General features: G+C 42.4%; 1 long non-coding RNA gene across 3 annotated transcripts in view; it reads left to right on the forward strand.

Annotated features, from left to right (window-relative positions):
- The window catches only part of LOC112648553 (uncharacterized), an 80991-nt gene that overhangs the window by 38514 nt on the left and 19884 nt on the right, over nucleotides 1–22593 (forward strand). For 2 of the 3 annotated variants that reach the window (XR_004817564.2, XR_003129124.3), the window contains exons 3-4: nucleotides 851–1038; nucleotides 21097–21166. This is a non-coding gene — a long non-coding RNA (uncharacterized LOC112648553). Of the gene's footprint in view, nucleotides 1–850; nucleotides 1039–12777; nucleotides 12904–21096; nucleotides 21167–22593 lie in introns of those variants that run through there. The other variant, XR_004817565.2, reaches the window with a different exon arrangement.

Genomic DNA, 22593 nt, shown 5'->3' on the forward strand with positions numbered 1-22593 from the left:
TCAGAGTCCTGTGTGGAGCTTTTCTCTTCACCAAGAAGAGGCAAATCCTTCTAAACACCAGGGTTTTTCCTATGTGGCTACTGAACCTCCTTTTGGCTTTTGGGTTTTTAACTTTTAATTACCTTTGAATGCCTCATCTTCTTCCACCCACCTTCTGAACCCTATTACTTGTTTCCCGTCTTATAAAAGAGGCCATCCCACAAAATTAATTGCAAACCAATGGATAATGTAAATGTAGTAGAAAATATGATTAATTCCTCTTCTGAAATGGATATGCAGTTAAAAAGGATTTATTCGTCTGCAGCTCACTCCTTTGTTCCAGTAACAGCTGAGCTGGTATAGCTGTTTGGGCTTCCTGGTGAGGGTCAGTATAACGCACCAAAGCCTCTCACCAGTGTTCACATTTGAGGTTTTACTGTAAAGCCGTGTGGTTTTTTTTTAATATATAAATATACCAGAATTTTGTGAAATGAAAACTATCCTCTTCAAAGTTGTCAACTTATAAGTACTCCACACATGCCACTTGTGTGTTTAGAATTGATAATGCAGTTCTCCATCAAAGTTTCATCTGGCTCTGTTCATAAACCATTGAAATATGTCAGAAAGTTCAGTAGTTCAGCATCTAAGTTATATTTGCAAGATCACTTCTTCCACGTGAAAGTGGCTCAAAAAGTCTTTGTCAGCCCATGTGTCTCAATTTTTAGCTTCAGAAAGTATCACCACAGTAACCATACCTTCATGCCCAGAGTGCTGCTCTTATGTAAAAACACTGATTGAACTTCAGGATCCTTTTATACAGTAACACCAGTAACAACCCCCTCACCCTTATCTGCCCATTTGCTTTCCACAGTTTCAATTACCCCTCGTCAAGGATCCTCCTCCTGGTCAAGGATCCTCCTCCTGACAAATCATCAAATCATGGAGTCATCGGAAGGTCAATGGTAGCCTAACGTTACATCACAACGCCTGCGGTATTTACTGCGACTCACTTCATCTCATCTCGTAGGCATTTTATCAGCTCACGTCATCACAAGAAGGGTGAGTACAATAAGATATTTTGAAGAGAGAAACACATTTACATAGTTTTTACTACATATATTGTTGTAATTGTTCTACTTTATTATTGGTTATTGTTGCTAACCTCTTACCGTGCCTATTTATCAATTAAGCTTTCCCATAGGTATGTATGTACTGAGTATATACAGGGTTCAGGACTCTTTGTGGTTTCAGGCACCCACCGGGGTTCTTGGAACATATCTGCCGCAGATAAGGGGAGGACTACTGTACGTCATACAAGAAAAGCACATTCATCTCTCCACTATCATTCTCATACTGGCTCCAGAGTTTTCTGCCTGCTTTATTCCAATGACTTTAGACTGTCTCTTGTCTGGAGATGAAACTTTGCTGTAGCTGAAGGTATTCACAGTGTAACCGCAGACTCTGAATAGAGGAGTGGAGAGGAGTTCCAAAATATTCTGAACAATTGTAGCATTTGAAAGAGAGACTTTGTGCCTGGGGTCCACCTGGAAGGAGATGGTTATTAGGTTGGGGGCAAAAGAGGTGTCTTCCCGATTATATGCACCTGCATAGAGGGCGATCCTCTAGAATAACTCTGTTGGCCAATCTCCACCCACTCCCCACCCATGCCTATTCCTTCCAGGGGCAAATGATAATTGCATTTGACTTTGAGTTAGGGAGTAGGACTGGGCATGGGTGGCTCAGCCTCTTTTGGGCTCTACTCTCAGATCTGTCAGCCTTCAGATGTCTTGGCCTGGAGTAAGACACCCCTTGGAGAAGTCTGCATGGGTGGGTCTGATTAACTTGGAAGTAAAGTATTAGTAAGCCCTCTTGGCCACAGATCTAAAACCTCATGGTCAATAATGTTGGTGATATTTTGAATCCTATCTATATGACTCCTGTGTATATCTCTCATTTGGTTTTAATCTCCAGCTGATAAAGAAAGAGGTGTTATTTATCAGTCTTTTAAAACACCATCGACTATGTTCATTTGGGTGTATAAATTTCTGTTGCCTGTATTATGAGGCCAGCTTCCTTGTGGTATAGTTATGTCTGACATAGTAAAAAGTAAGGAGTCACAAGAGAGAAAGTCTTCCTTGGCCCTATCCCTTTATTTAAAAAAAAATTCCTCCAAAAATATGGAAAAAGAGAAAAATGCCCATTTCCTGCTTGTTGAAGCAGTCTGTGAGAAGCTCTTCTTGCCCCTTATGAAAGAGGATGATTTTCTCCTGTTGGCTTATTTTTAGTACTGATGGAAATGCATGGCTCTTGCCATGGTATTTGTTTCCTCCTAGAATATAAGCTCCCACAGGTCAGGACTGTGTTCAATGTTCTTTCAGTTCTTTTGCTGCTGGTTGTGTTGCTCCTCACTGAGGCTCAGGTGTGCTTATTGGAGAATATTAAGTGGAGGTATTTTGAAGAAAGGCCAAAGGTTTGTCACCCCTGAAGACCCGTGTTGCAGCTAAACTCTAGGAAGACTCTCTTTTCTTCCTGGTTTCTTTGGGCCTTTCCAACTCCAAGAGCAAGGAGGACTTAGTTCAGCTCTTCATAGGGGTAAAGAGAACAGGACCCTCACCCAGGACAGATGTAGACCTGCCCCTGCTAGTGTGTGTGTGTGTGTGTGTGCGCGTGCGTGCACGCATAGGGCAACTGTGTACATCAAGTGCTATTAGGACCTGCAAGTTCTGACCTGGGCACTCTGAAACTGCATCTCAGTGGAGGCCCACAGTGGAGAAACTTCCACCAACTTCTTCCACAGAGTCCCGGGAGCCTTCCCCCATATTCACCCTGGTGCCTTCAGGCTCTAATGGCTCCTTTGCTCAGGAAATAGAGGTAGTTGGAGATGGAAATGTGTGTGTGTGTGTGTGTGTGGGGGGGGGAACATTATGTAGTCAATCCACCATCTTTCCCAAATCCTCTTGATTTCAGCCTATTCCAACCTGCTGTCAGGCCATTGTCTGTCCCCAAGAAGCAAATACTATCAGTGGTTTATAGTAATCACCTTAGAAGCCCCAGGAACTTAACGGTATGTTTGGCCCCAGTGGGAAACAACATCAGGCCCTCTAGCAAGGGCTGATTTGATTGATGTGCAATATAATCTGACCCCTTTCCAGCATGGGCCTGGTAATTTGTCCAGGCTGCCCTCTTACCTTGGTGTTCTTGGGAATCCCTTCTTATCTAGTCCAATCTAATATTCCTTTGGGTGTTCTCTACTCAATTCTGCACTTCTGATTTCCTTGCCTCTCGGCCCCCTGTGTCTGGTCTCGGATTCAAAGCTCATTTTTTCCCCAGGACTTTGTTGTGTTTGCTCCACTAGATCTTATATCTAGTAAGAAGTGCCTTTTATAGAACTTAATCCCTGCCTTGGACCTTTGGCTGGGACCTGGCTAGAGCCAGCTCTGCCCCCTCTGGGTAGTGGAAATCAGGCCTGAGAGTAAATGTGACAGGACTAGGGGCTTACATGAGGGAGTTTTGCCTTGAATTATAAGTAGTCCCTTCTTACTGGTAGGAGTGCGATTGAGTAGCCACATTCCGTGACATTTCCAGAGTGAATTTGGTAATAATGGTTTCAGATACTCCAGGTTGTCTCCAGTATTTTTATAGCCTTCATGAAGTTTTCAAAACAAAGTTGCTTTTACTTTTATTTTATTGAGAACAGAAACAGTTAGATGTAAAGCTGGTGAGCAGGAAAATAAGTAGGATTATCAAACAAATCAGCGACAACTCCTATAAGATTCCTTTCCATCTTACTGTCCTTGTATCTATGGCATGTGAAAATTAGGCCAAACGAGGCTTAAGTAGGGAAAAAAGATTCTAAGAGTAGAGAAGCCTTGCCTCTTGATGTTTTATTTTCTCCCTCCTCAAATACCAAAACCAGGCCCATAAGTCTGGATGTTTAATTTTTGTTTCTAGGACACAGAAGGGGATCTAGAGTTTTTAGAGCTGTAAGAAAATTAGAAGTGACTTGATTTAAAACCCCTGTTCTAGACATTAAGTAACTAATAACCCAATTGGTGAGATGAGGCAACCAAAGCCCCACAGTCAATTGGCGGCAGGTGTGGAACTAGGTGCCAGTCTCCTGACTTCCCAGATAGTTCTCTGTCCCTTTGTGTCCCTTCATGACCAGAGGAGGGAAAGGAGGAAAAATGCCGTCTTGATGTCTCTTCTTCCAAATGGACACCAAGACTGCTGAGTGGGAACCTGAGAGACAGGGGAATGTAGAGATTAGTTGAAGAATGATATGGTGCTTTTAAATATCAAGTTTAGGTCAGCTGGCTGAGAAAAATGCAGAATTCATATGTAAGTGTTCATGAGATTTCTCTAAATTTTGCAATATAAGGTGTGTAAGTCATGTGTTTAAAACAGTATCTAAAACCTCACAGAAGCAGTTATGAAATATTTTGTTTTACTGGCAATGGGACAAAAAATAATTGGGCATTAAATCAAGGAAATGGGGAAAAGGGAGCTGCAAATCAAGGGAAATGGTGGAAAATTAGGTCTTAGTGGAGAGAAATGTGTACATATGAACTGCCTGATGTTTCAGGGAAAGAAATATGGTGGTGTAAATCTCCTTTTTAACCCTTTAAACTCAAGAGCTGAGTTGTTCTTGCCTGACTGCCAGAGTCTGAAGAGCCAGCCACTCTTGGGGAGTGAATTGACTTCTCCTTGTCCCTTTCGTCAGAAATGAGGTGTGATGATTTAAATGCAGCTCCTGTTTTAATAGGAGTTGGAGATCCATGCTGTGATCGTATTCCTAGGACTATCACAATATTGCCCTTTCTCTTGCCTCCAACTGGCAGAAGATGGCTTCATTCTGATGGGAGCCTAGACGTGGGGAGGAGGGCATGAGAAGCTCTTTGCTGGAGGGCACTAGGGCCCTGCCAGTGTGCCACCTGGCTTCATTAAATCCCACTGAAAGCATGCCTTATTATCTGTCTACTATATACATAATTTCTATAAATTATAAATTAAAAAATAAATAATAAACACCTTTTTAATTGCATATCCTCTTTTTCTCTTGTCAATTAAAGTGAACTTGCAAAGCTGCTTAACACAAAAAGCTACACAGACATCAACTCTTGTTAGATGCAGTACAAGCTGTTACACTGACTTTCCCATAGCTGCGAGGATTAATCACAGATAATCATCACAAAAGGATCACACCCATATAAATAATATAAAAATAGCAAAATGCCCAAAGTGGAACTACTCAGAAAGAAGAAAATCACTTAAAAATGGATAGCTCTGAGTTACCACTTAGGGGTGAAGAAGAGGAAAAGAATAGGAATCAATGCTTGCTTTTGAAAGAACCTAGATCTTGTTCATTTGATTAGGGACTTTGGACCAGAAAAGTGGCTGAGTGACTGGCCCTGGGATGGCAGGCCGACTTTTAATCCCTTGTCCTTGATTTAATTTGTCACAGAGCAGCCTTTAACTCCTATTGCCTACATGTGAAATAGGTCATGAAACTCCATAGACACAGGGAATGTGCACAGCTGGGAGAAATGATTCAAAGCTTCAACAGAGTTCAGGTTAGACATGAGGGAGAACTTTTTTAGAGAAGGCCAAGTAAGTTAGTGACCTGATGACAGATGAAAGAATGAGTTCCTTTCCCCAGAAATCTCTAAAATGAAAGTCCCTTCTCTCAAATGACAGTCAGGGTCTGGGGTGATGGGACAGACAAGATGGCACCCAGCACTCCCCCTTAGCCTGAGTTCTGTCTTAATTTGAGGAGGTCATTGAAAGAATGTGACCTTTGGATGACCCATGAGATGGACCCCAGCACTCAGAGGCTCTTCACCCCCTCTCCAATCCTTGGAATATGGGTTCCATTTGCCTTTTTGTCTCCCAGAAGTGGCCAAAAGGACAGAGCCTTAAGATGGTGATGTAGTGTTGTGACCATCTGGATGGTGTACACAGCTAAACCCAATGAGGTCCTCTGTATAAACTTTTAAGATGCGCAGGCAGTTGTGGGGATCTACTCATCTTGCGGCCACTTAAGGCAAGCCTCAAGAGAACTTACAAAGTTCTCTTTGCTTATTACACCTGCCACCTACCAACCTGCAGTGGCTGCCTCTTCTGTCTCTTCTTGCCCTTTGAGTCCAGGGACTGGTTTCAGATTGTACCTGACTGGGATGCTTGTGTCTTTCTAGGACATGTGGAAACACTTAAACTAATACCATATACAAGGTCATTAAAGAAATAGCTGTGTCAATACTTGACTGGTATTCTGTGGCTAGTAGAAACCCACATGGCTGTCTGTGATGATGTGACCATCCCAGTGAAAGGAGGTTAGCATGATCGCCTGCAGGAAGGGAGGAGTGGTAGGGGCAGGACAGAGCCCTGCTCCTTGCTCACAGTGGTGCTTCAACCCTGGAACTTGAGTGGGCAATCTCCCATTTTGGGAACCAGCAGAAGGCCTAACAGGTTGAGGCCATATCCCAGCCTGCAGAAATTCCCATGAAATGCCAGAGAAGCACTTCATTCATCCACATCTTTTTTTTCCCCAAAGATTGTATTTTTTTTATTCATGAGAGACACACAGAACCAGAGACACAGGCAGAGGGAGAAGCAGGCTCCCTGTGGCGAGCCTGACATGGGACTCCATCCCAGGACCCCGAGCCAAAAGCAGATGCTCAACCACTGAGCCACCCAGGTGCCCTCACCTACATCTTTTGCCTGAGACCCTTTCTTGCTGCAATTGCCCACCAGCCTTGGAAGGAAGCACATTACATGCTCTACTTTAGGGACATCTGGCTTGATCAGATGGACTCTTAATCTGCGCCCCATACAATATTACCTTTTTCATTCCTTTTTGAATGGGATACATGAGGAACAAGAGTGTATGGCACAGGGGTAAGCAAGAAGAGGTATTCATCTTCCCATCTTGATTTCAAGGTTTTACAAAGTGATGGGGTTTGAAGTCATTTTTGAAGCAAGAAAGGTACTTGCTCTGGGAAGACGGTCTGGGAGCAAGGGAGCACCATATGTGGAAAATGAAGATACTGACATAATTATTCCATCTTAGAACCAGGCACTTGGTGACAGAGCAGGGAGGCTAAAACTCATGGGTGCTGGTTTGAACATTGTTCCATTGGTTTTGGGGGATATCACATGCGCCTTCCCTGTGTGGAGCAAAATGAGATGAAGCTCAGGTGAGATCTCAGCAGGTAAGATACACCCAGATCTGAAATGCTGTCCTTGAGATTTGTTGGCAAGGACTCTGCTTCTACTCAGACTAAACTGGCTGAGCTTTGGAGTTGACAAGGCCAGGGAAGCAGCATCTTTCATTAACACTTGCAAGTTAAATTTTAAAAGGAGAAGCTTTGCTCCTGCCTTTTGTTTCCTGATACCTATATGGCTGGTCTGCCAGCATCTGGATAGACAGCTTTATCTGCAGGCTGTGTTGGGATTCACTGCTGCGCTGATGGGCTGAGCCCTAGGTCATCTCCCAGAGACCCCTGTGATCACCGGTGCTCCCAGAAGCCGTAGTTCGGGGTGTCTTCTGAAGCTATTCTGCATGTTGCTTTCCAATTTAACCTTCAGGTAGTTCTTCCCTTCCTCCTTCTAATTTCCTGGTTTGCTTTACTTCGGAATCATGTGGTTGTCAGTCCCAAAGACGGCAAGACAAGGCATCTGCAGGCTAATGAACAGCTGCGAGAAGATAATTAATGCTCTCCCACCTTCCTTGCAGCCTTTACCACCTCACCACGACACAGCCTGCAACATCTGTGCTTCCCAGCAGCTGAGCTGTAAAACACCCTTCCCTGCTCCTCACAAAACAACTGTCAGATGGGCCAGCACCCACGTTAAGGGCAAAACTTACAAAATGCTACAAAAGATGAGCTGTGTTACTCCCAAGTCACAGATGTTGAGTCTTTCCGTGAGAGGACTATAGAGAACTTGGTTTGGGATGTATTTGGTTCTGATGGAGTGTGGATGGGGAGGCAAGTGGGAGGGTGGGGACAAGAGGAGTAGGTGTGGGGGAACTGCTTCCTCTCTCTTCTTTCAGGGAAAGTTGCTGAACCTGCAATCTTTTGAGCCAGTCCAGAACTGCTTTGACAATCACCAGAGGAGAGGGCAGGGTCATCTCAGACTTCTTAATGTCTCATTTAGGAGCAATATTCAAAACAATGAATGGAATAGCACAGAGACCATTCAGAGCAGATGTTGGTGGTGAGCACTTGACCACTGTGGTGTGCACTAGCTGCATGTCAGCTTGGTCCCATGTTCCATGATTCTGCTTCAGCTTTTCTTTTTTTTTTTTTTCTGCTTCAACTTTAAATGTAATAACATATACTGAGTACCTTCTTTATGCCAGAAATGGTTTTAGGTGCTTTTGATAATTTTGCACATGAAGGATATGACTGAAATTGCTTTAACAATTTCCTGGCTAATGAGTGCTAATTCAGTCAGACTTTAGCCCCACCTACATTTGCAGGATCACAGCATCTTTGAAGTCTTGCCCATCACCATCCTCCACCTAGGTATTTCTGGGCATTTGCAGAGGGTTGATCATAAATGGGCTTTTCATATTCTCCTGGCTCAGGCTCCTGATCGTGTTTTTAACCCACAAGACACTACAAGGAGGGTACCCTGTAGCTGGTACCCTCGTTAGAAAATTGCTTTCCTGACTGGAGTGCTATCTTCTAGATATTCTTATCTGCAAACTCTCCTGACATTACTATGCAAATAAAGTACATCAGGGTTGTACTTTGTCCTCTTTGCCCTAGTGTGAGACTCCTATGCCTGAAGTATTACAAGTATTCCAATGAAAACAGCTCCTTCACTTCTGCTTGTGGGCCCAGCCTGTATCAAGCAAAGCCCAACTGGAAATCTTACACATAGGATATTATTTCCTTATGTTCCTTCTGTCTCCACAGCTGGAACCCCAACTCTCCTTATAAGCCACTTTCTCTCCATGTAAGCAAGTATCTGACATGAGGATTGTGAGTGTCTCTGGCCCCACACAGGCCACAATCACCTAGCATCATGTAATTCAACTAAAGTCAAGTCTCAAATTGCCTTGCCCAGGGGATATTTACTGGTGTTTTGCAGGAAATGATGTGACATTATGCAAATGTGGTCCACATAAGTTTGAATCAGAGCAGGGAAAGACTCTACCAAATAGACTTTACACCACACTTTGCCTAGAGTAATATGGAGCCTTCCCAGAGAATCTACTGGTTAGAGGGAGGGATCATGAAAATGGAGCTCAGGATGGGAATTTGCTACTGTAGGCTTATAAAGGCACAACCAGCATTTTGCAGAGAAGAGCAGCACCTTTCTAGAAATTAACTGAAGTCAATTCTTAAAAGATTATTCCTTAGGCAAGTGCCTAAGGTAAGACTCAAATGGCATTCCAACCTTTAGGCATAACCTTGTGGGGCCTGCCAAAGAGAGCCCAGGCAGGCCCAGCATGGTCTCTGCTTTACTGTTCATCTCTATTCTTCAGAGAGGAAGCAGAGGAGGGATATTGGAAGTCACTGCCTCTCTTTATAAATTCTCAATAAATGCTTTTGTAAAAAATATCCTTAATACATTTCTATATTTAAAAAAACTCTTTAAGTATTGTTAAAATACAGATATTTGGCCAGAGAAGATACTATAATAGAGTTCAGCCTCTGGTGCCTAGACTTTGATGTGAGTGTATCAGGGCTGAGTTATGGAGACTTGGCGAGAAGCTTGGTTATATAGCCTTATAGGTGAAGGATTTCATGTTAAGGAGACTATGGCTTGTCAAAAAACAATGGGATACCACTGATGGATTTTGAGCATGGGTTGACATGGTTAGAGTTGCTTTTTAGAATGCTCACTGCTCATATAAGCTCCAAGTTTAGTAGTAGCTGCATCATTCAGTATTAAAGCTCAGATAGAACTCTGTTGGAGACTCCAATGAGTATTTGCATTTCCTGGTTTCTCAAAGCCATGGAAGAGTAATGTTGTCCTATTTATTGGAGCCATGAGTGGGCTGCTATGAATCCTAGAGGATTGACATTTGAGAGACCTTGGTTGACGATTTTCAGTTTGAATGTTTAGATCAGCTCCAGCATGGAGAGCTTCTGATGTGCCCATTTTTGACAGAGTGAATGATTGAAGAATAATGTCAAAGGGCCTCAACTCTTTGTCCTCAGAGGGCTATCTTGGTCTTGGCGAAGGACAACATGTTGACATGGGCTGAAAATATCACCATGAGTGAAAAAATCAGGGGGCTACTAGTTGACATAAGGCAGTTCCACTAGCTGGTCAAATAATCCTATTCTCAGCCTTATAGATTTCAAGAGTTTTTATTATCTAGCACACCATTATTTGGACAGAAATAATAATTTTTTTCACACTATTATTTCTGAAAATTTGATGTATTCCTTCATTGCTCTACCTGCTGGAAGATGTATTTCTAAAGTCAGACAGAAGAAAAGTGGATGCCTGCTATTCACAATGCAATTACCATGACAAGTATTTCTAATTGCCACTTCCCTTCCTCCAAGCCCTCCTTTTCTTCAGACCTTGCAGATTGCTGGTAATCTTGGGTTATTATCACACTGAGCTGCTAACCTGAGTCTTGACACTCCTCCTGGAGACCCATGTCAGAAATAATTACAACTGAGGAGAGGTGATTCTTCCTTCGTTATTAGCAGTTGCTGGTGTTGGTGTCTAACATTGATTAGCAATTTGAAACAATGCATTCTTTGGGCTCCAGCACACATTTTGTTTCTTCTGTGCCTTGGAGGACAGCACACATTGTTCTTCATTCCCTAGCCTCCTTCTGCCGGTTGTGTCTGCCTGTGTGTTTTGAGAAGATTCCTTTCATGCTCTAGTGATTTATTTACTTCTAATGTTACTTTCTCCTCTTTCTTGTTTTTCAAACAATTTGTTGGTTCTGTTGGTGAAGTAGAGAGAATTCACCTCTTGGATTGGATGCTGTGTGTGGTTGTGAGAGTTCTCTTGAGAGTGGAGACAGGGTCATTTAGCACCCAGTGACCCAGGTCTTCAGCAACAGAAGTAGAAGAGGACAGGGAGAAATGGGGCTGACTTGAACAGGAATGAGGGAAAGGCAGGCGGTGCTGCTTGCACAGAGGCCTGCTTCCAAGAAGCCCACTTCTTTTCTTTTAGACAACCTCTTACCTTGCTTATTAGCTATGGAGACTGGGATTGCCATAGGAAGTGGGGGTGTGAAGGGAAAAGTTTACTACCCTAGCGCTGGGAGGGATTACTCAGCTATTGTTTTAGTCTGCTCTGGAGGGTGAGCAAGGGCATATACCCTGCTCAACAACTCATCATTAAATGTCACCCCTGTTCTGAAGAAGCTGTCTTGCATATGGTTGTAAAGAGTCAAAAGAACTTTAGGAAAGCAGTAATGAACATAGGAAAATTCCTTATTGGAATTCCAGTTCTTTTTTTTCATTTCTTCTTGAATGAGCTAAGCAGGAAAATGTCATTAAATAGGATACTTTCTTTCCTGGTCTGTTTATTCTTCTTAAAATTCAACAAAAGCCAAATCATAGTGCCCAAGTATATCTTAGGTGCTCTTGTGCTGTAATGTGGTTGCTGTGTTTTATTGAGACTCTTCCATACTTTAGTCCTTGGATAGATACAACTTCCTTGACTCTGGCTCCTGACTCGAAAAGGCAACTGCTCTAGAATTCCCATAGTAATTAGGTTTGTTGTACAGTGGGGTTGGATGGCCACTGGAAGTCCAGGGTCTCAGTGTGACAGTCTTATGTGACATGTGGTTTATTTGCTCATTTATTCATCTATTCAATAAACACATATTAAAATAGTGCATCATACTGAGTGATAGTCTAAGCATTATTGATATTTATTGATAATCTATTATGTCTCAGGAGCTTGCATACATATTATCAGAGTGACTGTGTGCATTGAAGTTACTAATAGGACTTTGAACTCAAAACAGATCTGTTTGAAATCACAGTTGTATCATTTGGTACATGTGTGATGTTAGATATGTCCACTAATTTCTCCAAGTCTCAACATGCTTATTTGTGAAATGAGGATCATATTAATTCCTATCTGCAGAGGTTGTTAGGTTGTTAGATAGAAATAAATGACTTAATGCATATTAAGTGCTTGTATTACCTGGCACATCATAAATTTATGTTGCCTGCTCTCATTTAATCGTCACAAGACCCTGAAGAGTAGGTTTGATTATACTGCCATTCTGCAAAGGGAACTTAATATTACAGAGTTGTGAGAATTTATATCCTAGATTTTAGAACATTAAATCACTGTGTCCACAATTACTGTTTTGTAGTGGAAACAACTGAGGACAAGAGAAGCCATGAACTCTGACTCTCAGGCCAGGTCTCCTTTGTTACTCAATGTTTCCCCTCACTTGCATTACAATCTCCATGGCCATCTACAAGGAAATTCTTTGAACTGTCTGCAAATGTCTGTCGCTGCTAATGTTAGCATCAGCCCATCCTTATTTGAAGGTTGACCGCACAGTTTATATTTTCCAGACCATTTTCATCTCGTCTCTCTGTGCTCTTTGGGCCTTTCCATTCTCATTAACACCTCTACCAGAAAGGAAATATAAAGGGAAATAAAACTTAAGCCACTCAGTTTTGCTCCTTATTAGCAGCTCTTTTTAAGAGATTTGGTGGATGGGGAGGCTGACTTTAGCTATAGTGGATTTTTTTGATTATTATAGCCATGGATTTAAATGAGCTGGGCTACCTTTCTTGTGGTTACCATGGATAAATGAGAATCCATTGTGTGAACCCCAGTAGGCCTGTGGCCAGAGAGACCCCCGTCAGCCCAGCCAACATCTCTGGGCCTTCTGGCTTCCTGCTATCTCTGCTGTCCCCCCCTTTACAGACCCTCCACCAAGGGCTCTTCATTCCACATTAGAGGAACCTCTCTAAGGTAACTGTGCCCTTGGCCATGTTAGTTAGGACCACTACATCACACTTGTGTAAGGGGGCCTGCATTTGTGCAGGGTGGTGACCCCGGGCTGACCTGAATCAGAAAAACACAAAGCTGGAAATCAGAACATGTCAGACATTTCCTTTTGTTTCTTGTTATATTTTAAAACCTAGCTCCCTTTCTAGCTACACTGCATTCTCCTTGGAGAGTGTAAGCTTTCCTTTGCCAGAAGGTCTTTCGTGGCTTCCCAGCTGCTTGCTACCTGGCCCTCATTTGGCTATGGCCTGGGAGGGTAGCCTGGCAGCCAAGCTCCTGTTAACCCTGCCAAGCAGGCCTCCTTCTATTGGTTTTGATCTTGGGGGTATTAGGAGAATACAGTCCCCAAATGATTGTGCTCTTTGGGTCTACTTCACTTCTTAATTCCTTGCCCAGTTTATCATAGACCTTTGCCACCTCCTCTTATCTTTTATTACCTAAAGGCTGTCTCTATGACCCAATTTCCAGCAGCCAAGTATGGGCTGGATTTTAATGGTGGATGTGATATTGAGTAGCTGCTTGGAAACTGGGGATGGCCACTTTACTGAATGGCCTCAGTTTCCCTATCTATGAAAGCATGGGGCTGTTCTTTTTTTTTTTTTTTTTTTATGGGGCTGTTCTAAAAGACACTTAGTCCTTTTGGCGCTAACTTTCTATGATTCTATAAATGCTGGTTTTAAGAAGTTTCACTTTAGATTCACGGAACCAAAAAACAATATATAGGCAGGAAATCAAGCAACTGGTATGTAGGCTAGTATTTTCATTAATCATATGACTGTAAATTCTATATCTTATTTTTTTCCTCATAGAATCTTCTGCTAAAAGTCTCAGTATTTAAGAAGAAATGGGATACCATTCATAGAAAGTCTTTGAGTGTTTCATGAAATAATAAGAAAGTTATTATAAATCTAAGCTAGAATTGCAAGTATTTTAAGATTTCTCTGATGTAACAAAAGAGTATTTATTTGTTTTTAGAGTCTCCAGAAAATACTTCCCCCAGAATTTAGTTATACTCTTTTTTGTACTATATAGTTATAAATAATTGTTTTTGTAGTTAAAAGTTTTTATAAGATGTTTGAAAATTTGGAGTAAAATTAAAATGATTTCTTTTTCATAAGTAAAGAGATCAAACTCAGAGAAAGTGTTATTCTAGAGGCGAAAATATAGCATGTCAGAGTCAGAGGTCCTGGGTTCATGTCCCAGCTCTATCATAATTAGACTCTAAGCCCCTTGAGGACAGAGCTCTGCTTCCCTAGCTCCTGGGATAATACCTGGACTGAATCCCCACTGCCTGCAATGCTCATAAATATCTAATAATAAATAAAATAAAGTATAATAAATAAAATAATAAAAATAAATAACTGAGTGATCTTGGGTACCTTGTTTAACTTCTCTGCGTCTTATTTCTCAGAAATAACACAGAAAATTCAGGGCTAGGATCTGAGTGAGACACAAGACAAAAAGTGTCCTGCTCTTGAGGAGTGGGTAGTATAATAAGAAATAACATCCCCGGGCAGCCCAGGTGGTTCAGCGGTTTAGCGCCACCTTCAGCCCAGGGCGTGATCCTGGAGACCTGGAATCGAGTCCCATGTCAGGCTCCCTGCATGGAGCCTGCTTCTCCCTCTGCCTGGAAGCAGGTGATCCTCCCTTGCTGAGATGTCAGGTCAGTAGCAGCCTACCTGTGTCACAAGGCCTGCATTGTTCACATCACTTCATCTCATCTCATAGGTATTTTATCATCTCACATCATCACAAGAAGGGTAACACAATACAGAGATTTTGAGAGAGAGAGAGAGAGAAAGAATAAGAGATCACATTCACATAACTTTTATTATAGTATATTTTAATTGTTTTTTAAGCGTTGGTTATTAATCTCTTACCATGCCTAATTTATAAATTAAACTTTATTTATATATATATATATATATATATATATATATATATATATATATGGAAAAACATAGTATATGTAGAGTTTAATGCTATCTGTATTTCAAGAATCTACTGGGGGTCTTGAAATGTGTCCCCCATGGACAGGGAATCTATTGTGTGCAGAATATTTAAGGAGCTTCTGTGAACACACTTGGCATTAGTGGGGGTACATGATCTGGAAGGTTCTGATTCTCATGCTCACATTCCCCCAAACCTCCTTCAAAGAAACTTGATTTCTTTTATTTTATTCTGTCCCTGGCCCCACCAGGATTTGGGTCTGAATGACATGTTTACCTTGAGAAAGAATTTGGAAGCAAAGGGAAGAGAGAGGCAAGCCGGTCGTCAGAACAGGAGCTTTTGGGGTTGAGCCTTGGGGTTGAGCCTTGGGAGGAAGGAAATTGGGAGAAAGATGAAAGGAGGGATGGGGGACAAGGAAGGATGGCTGGAGGTGTGGATGAGAGGTGGGAGTGTCAGAGGCTCAGAGCTTGATGGGTTTGGCTGCTCCAGCATGGAGTTTCTGGGAGGGATGCCTGAAGCCAGTACCCTATGAATTGGGAAAAAGGGTTGAAGACCTTCTGATGAGCAGTGAGGTCCTTCTGGGTGATGAAGGCGGACCCTGTATGTTATAAATGGAGGCCACAACTTTTCCTATCAGGAGCATTTAAGTCATTCTGTGTCTCAAGAACCATAAATGTACTGGAAAAAAGAAGTTAACAAATAGGTCCCTCTCTTCAATTCTGGGAGACAGCCATGCTATATAAGCTTAACAAATATATTTTAAACTCTGTTGGGTTTCTGATTACAAAAGTCATGGTTGTTCATTGTAGAAAATACAAAAAAACAACATCTAGAAGAAAGTAAAAATCACCTAAAACTCCCCTTCTGAGAGATGACCACTGTTAACATTCTGGCATGGAGCTTTGCAGTCCACACACATGCTTTTAACAAACAAGATTATAATACCTATGTCATTTTGTAAGTTGCTTTCTTACTTAACAATAAATTCTGAACATTTTTATATGTCTTTCAGTATTTGCCTTCAACATGATTTTTAGCATAAACCCCTCACTCTTAGTTGGTCCTTGTGGCTGCTGATGCTACTAAGAAGCTTGGGGGCAGATAGGGTTCACCAGCTTTGCTCTTCTCCATGTGGAATGTACCTCCCTCTGCTTTGTCCCATCTCAGGGCTTGAAGAGCCCTATGTCCTTGGCAAGGCAAACACTTCAACTCTTGCTCATGATAGCCTTCCCTTCAGGAAACTTGCCTGCACTTGACTCTACCCTGCATGGGATATGCCCCTTTTCCTCCATGGGCATGCCCCTTAATTCCTCCCACTTAGTAGTAGACTGTCATAAGAGAGTCCTTACTTATCTTCTCCTCTCTAGTGTCTCTCATCCAACCTGTCTTATATGTTATTGGCTTATTATTCATATTAAGTAACAGCCATGATCTCTCACTCCTCTGCTTAAAAGCATTTAGTACCTCCCCACTGCCTATCATGTCAGGCTCAGACACCCTAGGCTGGCATGCAGGACCACTCATGTATGGCTTCCTTTCTCACATAAGGGAGGAAGCTTTAATCCTTCTTTCTCTTTCTGTCTTCTCACCAAATCCAGTTAGTCATGTCTCCTGTTGATTTACCCTGTCCTTATGTCACTGATTGACCCTCCTTCCGTCCTTTTTCTTTGCTCCTGCCTTGGCACATACCTTCCTACTTACTAATTCAATAATTAATAATTTTGTGGTAATTCACCACAAAAGACATGTCCCTGATTTTCCTGCTTCCAATCTTTCCCCCTCTACATTGCTCTTCATACCACACACAGAAGGCTTTTCTGAAGTGAAATACAACCATTGTACACTCCCTTAAAATGTTTAATGACTTTCCATAGCATTTGGAAAAAGTCCCAATTTCTCAGCATAACCTAAACGCTCTTCCCATGTCCTTTATCACCTCTTTGATGCTGGGCTTAAATCACACTAAATGCCTCCAGTCCCTTGGTAACCAGAGGTGCTCTCCAGTCTCATACATGCTACCCCACCCCTTTTGTCTTCCCTGCACTCCTACTCTGAGACTCTGCCCTTGCCCCTAGGTTAATGGTCATCTTAAGTACTTCCACAGCCATTGTTCCCCCTCTATCCTAGCTCCAATTATATTGCACTGTAATTGCCCTCTTACTTGTCTGTGGAGTAAGAAACCTTACTATTCTTGCGGGCATAGATGGTGTTTTATTTGTCTTAGTATTTTCCCAATACCCAGTACAGGAGATATAGCATGTTTATTCAATTGTTTTTGTTGTATGAATGAATGGATAAGCATCCTAATACTTGGCAGTTGTGTATCAAACATGCAGCTGAGAGAATGGGGCAGCGGGCACTTACGGTCCCTCATTGGCAATACAACCAAAAGGACAGTTGTATCTCACATGCAACTCCCATGATTGCTCTAGGTCTTCATCCTTCCATCTGTGCTAGAGGCTGGTGGTATATACTCTCTTTCTGGGCTTTTTATGTTTAGGGTTTCTTTAGGTGTTTGCATATGCATTATGGATGGGGCATCATGCAGTCAGCTGTCATCCCAGAGGGGAGACCCCATGCTGGGAGCCTTAATGGAGTCATCACTAGCCCAGGACCACTTTGATCCTTGCCCATGATTTGATAGTTGTGTTCTTGGGACATGATGAGCCTAGAGTCCTCTTACTCCACTGCCATCTTCCCTCCAAAATGCACCCATGATTTGATAGTGATGATGATGTTGATGATAGAAAAACACAATGTTTTCTTTGTATCAAGTCTAGGCTGAGGATGTGAGTGAGGCCTTTATTCTATACTGATCACAAGGTACTTCCCTTATCTATAATAAGCTTGACATTTACCAGTCCAAATCACTATACATGATCACAGTTGCCTTCTAAGAATCCCCATGCTTTCATTCTTGGCTCATGACATGGAAACATTCAAATCAGGTTGCCCTTCATTTTAGGACCCTCTAGCAGCTTCCAGCTACATTTGGATCTGAGTCTCTATAATGACCTATTAGGTTCTTGCCATCCTCTGGATCCTGCCCTCCATTCCAGATACATCCCACTTCCCTTTCTTCCTTGATCACCCCATCCCAGCACGGTAGTCGTCTTTTACCTTCTCCCTTCAGTTTCTGATCTCTTTCCCACTTGAGTATCTCCTCTCTACCATTCCCTCTGCCTAGAATTTTCTATCTCTTCTTTTCGTACAACTGATCGCTTCTCTCATTTCAAGTCTCAGCATGGGATACCCTGACCACTGTCACTAGTGGACCCTCCCCTCCGCTCTATCACTGTATGCTTTGCATTTTCTTCATAGCATTTCTTACCAGGCAATTATGAATTTACCTTTTGGTTCATTGCTACTCTTCAAATTTTAGGTCTAACACTTACTGGCTGAATGACCTTGGGCAAATTATATAACCAACTTTCACCCACATAATCTCATTTGTAAATGGAGATATTTTTCTTGAGAGCTATTACTTTATGCCAGGTACTGTGCTAATTATTTAATACGGATTGATTTAGGCCTCCCAGCAGAGGGGCACAGAGAATACTCAAATTGCCCAAGGGCATATAGCTTGTTAAGGGTGTAGACAAGATTTGAATCCATTCAGTTTGGCTTTGGAGCCCTTGCTTTTCACTGCTTTGCCAGGCTAAGTGCAAATGTTCATTGAATACATAAACAAGAAGCTTCCTCATCAGCTCTCCTGATTTTTCTTTGAAAGTGTTCTGCATGATAGCTGAAGTGTTTGTCAGCTTTACAGAGCCATCTAGAATGCCTAGAGGCCCCCCACCTTGCCCCACTTACTCTACTTGAAGGAAAATGTGGCTTCTTTGGCCCCCTGAAGACTGGAAACCGAGCTCCAGCCCCCAGGGTGGCCCTGATGAGGTGGAGGCAGGGGCCTCCTGCCTTTGTGCAGCAGGAGCCAGTTTCAGACAAATACGCTGTGTGTGCTTCTGGCAGCATCTGCTGCCTACAAACATCCAGCTACAAGGAATTCACTCTGGGTTGATTCTTCTTTTCTTTTCCTTGACAAAAGGCAAGAACTATGCAGAGAGGAAAACCTTTACTCTGAAAAGAATTGCTAAGTGCAGAACCCGCCTTATGGTTCCACAGATCAATTCAGGAGCCTGGCAGCTGGGACAGGGGCTTGGCTCAAGAGGACCCAGGATCTGAAGTGAGTGGTCCTGCCACCAGCCCCTGACCTGAGGAATGAGACGTACTGCAGAGAGACAGGCTTTGCCTTCCAATTTCCAGTGACAGATGTCATCACACACAGGTCCATATTTGCATTTCTAGTATCTGCTTTTTTTTTTTTTTTAAATGAACGGAGCATTTTAAGAGCCTATAGGGATTCCTTTGAGCCTCCCTCCTGATTGATGAACCCCACCTGTGGGGCTTTGCCTATGAGTACTGCCCTCCTTCTCAATTATTCATTCTACCAGATATGTTACTGTGAACCAGGCTTGCAGCAAGAATCATGTGAGTGAATGTGTAACCCTCGGTGACTCTCAGATATAACCCTGAGCAAGTCTTTCCTGCAGGGGAAAGGCATTGCAAAGAGAGGAGGTGGTGGGAACAAAGACACAAGATCAGGAAATTGTGTATATGATTAGAAAATCGTGAGCTTGTGCCTTTGACTGAAGATAGAATACTAGTAAGGGAGTGTATGGGTTATTCTCCAGATGCCCCTGATACCTATTCTTTGCCTTTATTATTCCTGCTCTGTGCCCCAGAAAGCTGACTTCTGTGGTTCCTTCACAGGGGCTCCCTTGCTCTGAGGTTTCCTGTTGGAATTGAACAATTGGCTGCACAGCAAGCTATCAGAGCTGGGGAAGCAGAGGTGGGGTTATTTGTTCCCTTCCTTCTCACCTCCTCTTCCTCTCCATCCCCAAGCTGCTGAGGTCTCAGCAGAGCTACAGTCCACCAGTCTTTTAGGGACACTTCTGTCACAGGCTCTTCTCCCTCCACCTGTGGTTCTCCCAGGGATTGGTATAACACTGTTCCTAGCCTTCACTTCTTCACTCTTAGTCACAGCATGACTTCCCATTGGCTGCTGGTTCCTGTGGGATTCACTTTCCCTTGATGGTTCCTTAAATCCTACTCACAGTCCCTACAGGCACTCCCCCGAGTAGATTCTCTATAGTTGAACCCTGTAGTGTGTATGCCATCTGTTTCCTTGACTGATATAGAGAGTAGTAGGAGACTAGGACAGAAAGATTGGATATAGCTAGATTTTCGAGAACATTGAGGGCTATGCTCAATATTTTATTTATGTATTTTTTTTAATCAGGAAACTTGGAAATCATTCAGTGTTTCTGAACACAAAAAGGGCTTGAGCAGAGGTAAGTGGCAGTGGTCAGAATAAAGAGCAGTGAATGCAAGAGATGGTGTAAGGTGGAGAATGGATGGAATTGGCAGTTGACTGGGTATGTGGATATGAAGAAGGAGGCTTTGAGGCTGGGTCCATATCCCCAAGACCATGGTAGTGCCCACAAGCAGAACTGCAGGAGGAAGGGGAGTGCTGTTACCCTCAGTTTGAGATAAGTTGAAAATACCTCCAATCTTCCTCTACAATTTGTGGTAATGGTTATCCTCCATCGAAGGGGCTCTGTGATTTATCAGTCACCCTCAGGCCTATTGTAACTCAGAAAATACCACACAGAGATGCTGCCCTTCTGTGGAACTGGGCTACCCAGTACAGTTTGGGTACTTTAGAGGGTTAATTCACAGTGACCACCTGGGGGTAACTGGACAACAAGGAGATCTCAAATCTTTTTTTTGCAGTCATGGTTTTTATTCAGCAATGAGTTGAGGCAGCCAAACATACAAGGACACTGTGAAGGAATGAAGGCTATTTAGAGAAAAGAAGGCTGAGGTGGGAAAGGAGATTCATTTTGTGCAACAGCAGAGGGCAGCTCTGAGAGCCATGACTGGAGGCTGCAGGGAAGTAGGCTTCAACTTGTAACACAGCCTTCTAAAGCTTCATTCAGTCTGCCTATTGGTGGGATGAGCTTCTTACAGAGTGATGAATGCCTGGTCCTGAATGGGATTAAGTTGAAGCTAAATACTTGCTAGTCACTGACTGTAAAAAGACTTCCTATATTGTGCTATAAATTGGTCTGAAGAAAGTCACATCATATTCTATTTCCTTCAGTTCCAGCCCAATGATTCTGTGATTTTCCTATTGCCTCAACACAGGTGCAGAGGTGGGTTGATGGCCACAAGGCTAAAACCAGCAGCTGTCCAGGTTCTTGACTTCTCGTTACAGGTATGTTCTAGAGGGAATCGACAGCATAAAGAACAAACAAAATACTTTGTGGGTCAGAAGTTAAATAATCTTGTTTCTCTTTTTCTGCCCTGCTCATCTTTGTCTCCTTTAAATAATACTCCATTTCCTGTCAGTTGAGATTAACAGCATGAGTTTGATTGGTCAACCATGTGGGGAATATGTAGAAGAGAGAACAAATGTGCTTTGATTCCCTAGTGGTTCTACCAGCTGGGGAGTTTCAAAGATTTCTTTTTAAATCTCAATTGAAGATGGGATAAAGGAAATGTGCTGTGATGAAAGCATGTCTGGAACATGGAAAGGTGGCAAATGAGGAGTTTCTTGCTAAATAGGGGCAGAGAAGAATCTCTCTCTTTGGGCTGAAGGGTGTTAAAAAGATACATGCTTATCTAGAACCACAGTATTTTAAAGGATTTCAGAGATTTTTCAACTTCAATCTTCCATTTGATAAATTGTAACTAATATTTATAAATTTAAGTTTATAGACTCTTTCATGAGCATTATCTCATTTTATCTTGTGAGGCAAATACAGTAAGTAATGCCTTTCCTCTTTATCAGATGAACAAATGGAAAGTCAAAGATACCATGTTTCCTGTCCAAGATCATACAGATCATAAGTGGATGAACTGGACTTTGAACTTTAGTCTTACAATCTAACTATCACATCATAATGAGAGATTAGATTGTAGACCAACACTTATTGTGTATTTATTTTATGCCACACACTGGGGTAAGCACTTTACATGGGTTACAATAATTCCCATTTTCCAGATATGGAAGATGAGAACATTCCATCTACCTTCCGACGCTACCAAAGCATAGACTACAATTGAATCTCAAGGTTGTTACAGGTTTACTTTATTTTTGACACTAGGATTTTTTAAAAAATGTCAGTAGCATTCAACTTGGGCAAAAAAAATGCATGTCTGTGTGAGCACAGGGTATGTGTGTGCCAAAAGTCCTCCCAGAGCTCCACACTGTGTCTATAACTGCCTACTGGCCATACCCACTTGGTTAAACTCCTGGAAACTGAACTGTTCTATCTCTTAAACTTTCTATCTCCTCCCCAGCAGTGTCCCTCCTTTTGCATTCTCTATCTTGGCCAATGCCATGACTCAGGCTAAACACATATAATGGGTGTTGGTGTTGAAGACTTTTAGATTAAAAAAAAAAAAAAAGACTTCTAGATTCGATTTCAACAAAATTGCTTTGTGGGCCTTCCAGTCTTTCCATTCCCACTGGTGTGCCTTAGGTTAAACCCACATTACCTGACTTTGGCAGTACCTGTCTAATGGAGCCTCTCCACTGTTCTACCATGCCTACAAATTATCTTGTTAATTTCCCAGAAACAGATTTTATCTGATTATTCTTTCTCCAAAATCTTCATTAGCTTCCCATTATAGTCATTC

The sequence above is a fragment of the Canis lupus genome, chromosome 7, assembly GCF_003254725.2.
Source record: "Canis lupus dingo isolate Sandy chromosome 7, ASM325472v2, whole genome shotgun sequence".
NCBI classification, from domain to species: Eukaryota; Metazoa; Chordata; class Mammalia; order Carnivora; family Canidae; genus Canis; species Canis lupus.